Genomic DNA, 8,697 nt, shown 5'->3' on the forward strand with positions numbered 1-8,697 from the left:
GTAAGGTGACCCATTTTTAAAACATTTTTTTTTCACTAAAATTTTATTATATTTAAAAATTACATATTAATTTCTAATAACAAAATTTGGAAGCGTGTTTAATCAGCTTTCAAAAACTGTTTTATATTTTCGGATACATCCAGAAACATTCCATTTATATGGATTTTATCAAAAAGCGGAAACATTCAGATCTTGTGACTATGCCCGAGGCCTGATGGGTTAAGAAAACTTATGAAAAAAAAACTTTTTTGTTGATCACTAACTAAAAATGAATAGCGTGGATAAATCAATAAATTTAATATATTTGCGAGTTTATTTCAAAACCAACGACAATTTAATTAGAATTTGTGATTTTGTCTTTACCATTGAATACGAACCCCTAGACCCTGCTGTTTTTAAGATTTTCAGTTATTCATCACATTTCCGTTACGTTGTTTTTCTCAGTTTATTTTGTTTTTCTTTAATCATTTTGCTTTCATTACCTTTTTATATAAAGTTTAATTTTTCACTAACTATCTATACAAGGTGTTAAGGGACGTACTTAACTTACCTAAACCAGTGATTTCTGACATTATTTGGAATAAAACATGTAAATGTAATTTGGGAATCCGATGACATTTATGATGTTTTTTTTAAACTTAAAACAGTAAGGATCGGGGTTAATGGCTAGGTATTAGGCTTAGTGACCTGTGACAACATGTGTAAGAATATATTTTTTGTTTTGTTTTGAAAAAAAAATTCACCGGATTCCAAAATTTATGTTAAATTTTTACTACAAATAATGTCACGAATTACTGGTTAAAGTACCTACTTCCCATTACTCCTGTACACTTTTAAACTTTATTTTTTTTAAATTGTCTTTTTCTATCATTTCCACTTCATTTTTATTTTTTATAATATTTTAATCTTATGTGGTAATCCACTGGTTCATGCAACACTCTAAAATGTATTTTTTTGTGTGAAATGTGTATAACTCCAGTCAATTAAAACAAAATAAATAAATCTTACGGTGATACAGATTTCTAGTTACCAATAAAGAAATAAATCATGTATACCAAGATATATTTATAGCTATATGGAATATGCCTTACTTCATGGCTTCGTAATCTACGTGCCTGGTACCAGTGCAGTTCTGCAGAGTTGTTACAGAATTTACCCTACAAAGTTAAGAGGGTAATCGGATGAATTATTCAGATAGTAACCACAGCTAGGGGATGGCACCAGAAAAAAGAAGAATGTCAATAAAATGTTACTAATTTTACGAGATTTTTTTGTTAATTTTATTCAATTTATGGTAATGAATGATATACACAACAGACGGACGAACATAAAAATTACACAAAATAAATACTGACCATCAAATAACGGCGTATAACAATATGTAAACAAAAACAATAAACATGTAAAACAAAAACCAACAAAAAAACAAGTGTATTGTTTTGAGTCAAGTGAAGTCAAGTTATAACAAGAGATTCAAGAAGTTCTGTAAAGTTCTGGGGGTTATCGCCAGTAACGTAACTATACCATTTACATAGGGGCTTCGACCATGGGGGGGTCAGAAGAGAAGAGGGGGTTATAAAATCTATTTGAAAGTTTTTGGAACCTATACTTACTAAAACTTATTATTTACATCACATTGATGAAGGATATGGCGCAAATAATAGTATTGTGTTTTCCAGGAATGTAATCTACGAGTAATATTACCTTTCTTTTCTACGCAATACTGAGACCGATGGGGGGGAGGGTTGAACCCCCTAAACCTCCTCCTCCTTATGCGCGCCCTCGGTTATGCCTAAATATACAACAAATCTTGCCACTACAGTGGCAATATAGTCGACACATTTGCACAAGTTGGGAGAAAGTTATGTAGGTTATTTTAAAAGAAATATGGAAAGTTTCGGGGTTTCTTAGAAGACGGTGATGGATGTTGATCTTTATTGTGTTAAGCTTAAGGAAAATTAATTATGGCATTTAGGAAATTTTAAAAGAATATATTGTTGGTTTAATTCATAGGAAATCCTTTCCATTTAACCTTCGTCAGGCTGATAGGGTGGAGGAATGGGGCCGCCCGATTACCTGAGTAATCTATTTACCTTGGGAAATTAGCGGTGATAAAGTGGGTGACATAGGTAATACTGCGTAATTCCATGCAAATTGGCACTAGACATAACCAAATAGCAATATTAAATCAACTACGCCTGGGCTAAAACTAGGAGTTGCGGCAGTAGCGTACGGGCTAACTATACTGAATTTTCGTTAATGTTTTTTTTTATTAAATTACACATCAGAGAGTTAACATAAACAACGTCATAAGAAATAACAAAGCATAAATACCAACCGTCCAATAACGCTGTACAGCAAAATGTAAACATAAACCAATAGGTAGGTGCGTAAAACAACAAAACAACAACCACGAAAAAACAATAGTAATTAATTTAATTGAAGAAGAAAATCAATAAAGAGAAAAATAAAAATATAAAAGTCACAACTAGGCATCGAACCCAGGATATCTTGCCTTAATAATTAATTTAATACGTAATATCAATGAATCTTCTTTAACTAACGTTTCGGACAGCGTTACAGTGTCCATCATCAGATATGTAATCGAAGATATCAGTCGAAAAAAAAAGATATAAAACTTATTTTACAATCTCACTTTTTTTATTATGGGACTTTTTCTGCTCTATCGAGGAAAATTGAGGAGTATTTTTCATAAAATTTTGCTTATTTTCCGTGTTTTATTTTTGAACTTAGTATTCTGGAGCGAAAACCCTCCAGCGCCTTTTCCCGGACGAATATTCGCGTACGTTACTGAGTAGGGGAGAGTAGCTAGTAGATAAACAGTTTAGTAAATATTCCCAATGGGTAATGGGTTTTTAAGTGGCTATATTGACTAAACACCGTTCCCCAATTTGAAGGGCGTTCCACGGCATTTCTTCCGATATTCGCAATTTTCAGAAAAAACTCTTTTAAAAAATTGTTCATATAAGTTAGGCGTTAAGATAATTAAGGTTTAGATTTTCTTTAAATATTAATAATATAAAATTAAGTTATGAAAAGGAAAATAATAAATTAAATGGAAACAAAAAGTATCAGAAAATTTTACAGTTATATATTATCAGTGGAAATTTAAAACCAGATATAAAAATAAGGTATGTAGGCTACTAATGCTTGTTTTAAAGAAGAAGTTTTATAAAAGTATATAAATAATGTGCCATTAGTGCGATCTGAAACAAATAGGCGTAATTGAATGTTAGTATAGATGACTGTTGACATAATATAAGAAGTAAAAAAAATATTTATTTATATATATATTTCGTAGTAGCCTAGATTTGATTTTTTTTAATTATGGTTAATGTTTTGACGCAACGTGGTCTCTTCAAATGTTGTCTGTAGTGAATAATTGTACGTTTTAGAGGCAGTAAAATTAAATTTGCAGATAGCGTATATTTTTTAAACAATATTATTTTCTGTTTTTCATTGAACTCTAGAACTAGGATTTACTTTGAAATATAGTATAATTTTCAACATTTTAACTCGTTGTGTGAAGGATTCAGACGAGGGATAAAGTAGTTACCCACCTATCCATTATATAATATTTTAACAGAAAATTTAGAAAAAATAATAATTATCGCCTTATTTTTCACGGGACTGCGCTAGTAGAATATTATTTTTCCTTTCAGGAAAATGGTTAAATTTACCGAGAGCCTACATAACGCCAAAATACAAGTTTATCGCTAAAACGAGCAAAATTTCTGATCAAAACGGATAACCTCAGATTGATGAAACAGAATTGTGGTTAGCCGTGGATATTCGAAGGGATTAATTTATATTTACCTGGAAAACGTCCTGTACGCTGTACTGGCGGAAACGAGAAGCGATTGAACATGGATCGGCTTACAAATTGAAATCGCACGGTTTGTTTGTAATCTCGTCCACCTTTGTCTACCTTCCCTGAACGGCGTCAGTACCGCAATCCAACTTTATTGACAAAGTTACTTTAAGGGCAAGAATTACAAGAGGTTGGAATAATATGTCTTTAATAATTATCTACTCGATCGATATAATCAACTAGACATTCGGATCAGGTAATTTCAGCGTCGAAAGGTTAATTAAATTAAATGGCAATGTTTCAAAGTTATTCCTCACCTAGAAGGCGTAAGATAAATACAGTTGAGATGGGTTACATTGTTCTTGAAAATCAATCATACCCAGAGGGTGGGTTCTTATTTATTGAACTCCGTTATTTGCTGAGCATGTGAAAGGACTCTTGTCTCGCTTATTCAATATATTTGACGTACTATACACTACTAAACTACATTTTGACCAATAAAATAAATTTCAACAAACACAAACTATCGCTAAAAGACCTGTTAGACAAGCGTACAAAAAAAACCTGATGATAAACACAAGCTTTAGACACCACAAATACCAGGCAATAAAAGCATTCCACAATCTTTCATTCGATCAAAAAAATTATTTCAGATACAAAATTAGATGGAATAAAGAACAAAAAAGACAATATTATAATAAGCATTTCATTGTATACGACCGTGCCTTATAATATTTGCCTATTTTTTGCATTACCGTAAAAATGATGATTTTTGTAAAATAGGAGCACGGGCAAAGTACCCAGTAAGACTAATTTAATGTTTGAAAATAGATAATATTATTTGAATATTAATAAAAAATTTATAAATTATGTACAGCGTGAACTTAGATAAAACTTCACTAAAAGTGCGATTAATGTGAAGCTTAATGCTAAATCACTATTTTTATAACGAATTGGTTTACATTATGAATACCAAAAAATATGCTTTAGATAAATTGGAGGTTTTCCTATCGTTTCGCTTGAGTAGAATACAAATTACTCAATAAAAAATATAAATGTAAACTAGTAAAAAATTTATTTTTTTTTCAATCGAAATGTATGAATTCGTTAAGAAAACAACTTTAAAAAATACAGTATTATAGTTAAGATTATCTGTGACAGTTTCACTTGATTAACTTTTCTGCTTTCTTATAAAATTATTTACAAAATAAATAAAAACTAGTTTTGTGCTTGAAATGGAACGTTTCTAGACTCCTTTTGTCAAGCGATTTTAATGCCTATTACTTACAATTTAAGGTATACCAAGAATATACACATTTTTGGCTTGTAAATTTAATAGCTCCACCTAAATTTTACAAAACATTTGCTTAGATAATAATCTATTTAGAGGTGCTCTTCTTGCGTTCAATTACTCCCGCAGTGGGTAACCACAATATACACTTCAGCAACTTTACCCCCAGTTACGAAGTATAAATCATTTTAATCAAACCCTGCAAGTATGAATAAACATGACATTTTGCCGCCGCGAAAATATTTTCAAATTGGACGTTTTCCTCTTTACGCTTTTCATTTCTAAAACGTTATGTTCGCTGTTAGAAAATTTAAATTGTTATTTTCATAATCTTTATAATAAAAAAATACACCCAGATAAATTCTTATATAATTATCGGAGTGTTTTTTTACGTTGGCTCCACACAGGAGAATAATTTCATTCGTCGTATTTTAATTCATCTTTACCATCTCTTCCTACGTAAAAAGTTGTTTCTTGTAGTAATTATGTTGAAACTAAGTGTAATTTCCTTAATCTGAGCCTATTTAAAGTGCGGCGGTTAAGAAAACATTTTTTTTTTTCAATTTAATATTTGAAAAAAATATTTTTTTACATATATAAGTAAACAGGATATAAACAATAGAAATTAAAGTAGCCTTTCCTCATCATAAAGAGACAATGCTCTTGTGTTTGGTGAGGGAATTCTAGTTCAATTATATATATATATATATATATATATATATATATATATATATATAAATATGTTAGTATTAAGGTAAATAAATTATTAAGAAACAACACAAGATTTAAACAATATTACTTCTAGATGTAAGTTGTGAAAGTATTTTGGACTAGTTTAAGGTAATTTTTTAATTTAAGGTGAAATTCCTGAATATTTTCGATATTTTTTAAATTTAACGGAAGGTTATTAAAATAAATTATGCCTAGATAAAGATAGGTATTTTTAATGAGTTTAGTGTTAAATTTTGGGATTTTTTTTTTTTTTTTTTTTATTAATATCAATAGCAAAATTTGTACATTATGTAGGTTTAAAGTATAATATAAGTATATTTTTTGTATTTTTTTCACAGTCCTCCTCACTAGGGTTTCCTGTTCTGAGGCGGCCTGTAGTTTTTCTTAAATTTTTGTATTTAGTTTTGAATTGTCTTTACATTGTCTTCATAATGTTTGTAAGTTGATTATTACTTTGATCTCTAAGCCATGTTTTGATTTTTGTTTTAAATATACTCATTTCGTTTATTTTTTTGGTTTCATTTGGTAGAGCATTGAACAATTTTATAGCATGGAATTTATTATTTCTCTGTCCAAAGGATGTGTTCAAACTGGGAGTAATCAGGATATTTTCGCTTTTTGCCCTGGTTGTGTATTTATGTTGGGCAGTGGAGTATTCCACATTCCACATTGGATTGATGTAATGGAATCATCTTGCTGATGTATTGAATTGCAAGTTATGAGTATTTGACTGTATTTCTTTGTAAATTTGAAGTATTGAATATTTTTGATACATTTTGTCTACTGTAGGTACTTTGAAAATTGAAAAAAAGAATTTCAGTAGAAAATATGGACGGTTTTTTCAAAATTACTTTGATTACCAATCTTTCAACTATTTAAGTGGGTTCAAAATTTTATTATATGTTCCTCCCCAACCAATAATACCATATCGTAATATAGATTGAACAATTTACCAGGCATTTTAAGGAAAGGAAGTTACGGGAAGAAAAAATGTATGTGAAGGTGGAATGAATCCATCCCTCCCACTGTGGTGCAAGACGGTGGGTCCAGAGAATTCGGCTGGAGAGGTAAAAGGGTCTCCTTCAACCAGTCTCTCCCGACCCGGTTCATCTCGACGAAGCGTAGTTGGGCAGACGCATCCACCGCCAAGACATTGGCATTAACCCGGGCACCCCTACTAAGTGACCAAAAGTAACGAACCTCTTGGGATGACCTATGGCAGAGGTGTTGATTATCCAATATATGGTTCCCGGGGTGGCTATTTTGTTTTAAAACAGCAATAATTCATGGACGCTGAGCTGGCGTCATGAAATTTGAACATTTTTTTTCAGAATTTTAAAGTTTACCGAAATTAGTTTCAGGTCGCTACGTGAGCTATGAATTTGAAAATACTGAGAAAACAGAAGCATGTATCCTCGGGCGATACTTGGTAGTAATAATAATGATTGTAGTGTTTGAAAAAAAATTATGTAGGTACTCTCTAAACTACGCCATCATGTACAATAGTATTACGACAGCTCGATAACAATCCCTTGATAAATCAATTAATGTTCATTTGTCAACAAGCCAGCTTTCGCCTGCGAATTCAATCAGCTAGATCTGTCCCAAGAATAGCATTCCATAGTAATGCATACGTCCACTGTCCACAGTCCACATTTAGCCGATAGAGGAGACAGGTTGGGCTGGGGGTGGTGGGCGGTCGTAGTTCCTCTGTGGGGTGGAACAGGGCGACAGACTGGCGACTGGGTGGCCGGGGTGCCCCGGCAGTCAGGGGAGACTCATCCACCCCAACCCCTCGTCTTAATGTCTGTAGATAGATGAAATTACCTTACATTCTTTGGAGATTTCGTAAGAAGTTTAATGTTGTTGGTGGATTATATTATCATCCAATTTTCCCAATCGGTCGGGGAACGAAGAAAAGTATGTAAATACTTTGTTGTGTAAATGCCTCATCACTCATCACCAAATGCGCCCCTAGCGACAAACGAATGTATGTGACCAACCGTCTGGAGCCAGTGAGATTATGGCATCCCCAATTGAGGTATGTTTTGAGCCGAAGGTAGTGGGAAGACTGGGAAGGGGTAGGAGATGGGTAAGATAAAGGTGGACAAGTGCCTGGCTATTCAATCTTATCACCAAAAACGGCTAAAGTCACTTCGAGCGGCGTTTCTATTCTGCCTTTCACCATTGAAGTAATAGAGCATCGGACCATCCCTGAATGGTGGTATTTCACCAGGGATATACTGAAAGTATACTGAGAAAAAAAAGAGGAGTGTTCGGCAATAAGTTATTATAATAATTAGATACTGAATGGATACATATGACTTAAGGCTCCGGTAGTAAGCGTTCAAAAAGAAAAAGAAGATGGTTCAAAAGGGAGACATGCACTTACGAATGTTAGATGAAGCGCGTAATGTGAAAAAACTTAATAAGTCAAGACTTGTCTCAAGTAACAGTTAAAGAAACACTGTGAACATTATCATACCTATAACATGTTAAATAACAGAACCTGATGTTAGTAAGTAACTTACCTACTCTTCGTGTTTTTTCTATCGCGCGAATTTCACACAATTACGTTTTCACCTCGGCAAATGTATAGAGATTATCTTCAAATTCAAATAATTATAATTCGATAGAAATTCGGAATGCGGTCCTTAAATTATTAAAAGAATACATGCTATTATTATATTATCATTTTTATTTATTAATTTTATTTTATCCATTTGTTTATTATCCTACTGTGTATCTGTTTGTTTTGCCGATAGTTTAATTAAAGATTTTACCTTCGTTGAATAATGTCCATCGTGGAGGAGCGCCTCTTGGGGGACGGAATACATTCCTT

This window comes from Hesperophylax consimilis, chromosome 1, assembly GCF_061612785.1.
Source record: "Hesperophylax consimilis isolate HC1 chromosome 1, BYU_Hcon_1.0, whole genome shotgun sequence".
Lineage (NCBI taxonomy): Eukaryota > Metazoa > Arthropoda > Insecta > Trichoptera > Limnephilidae > Hesperophylax > Hesperophylax consimilis.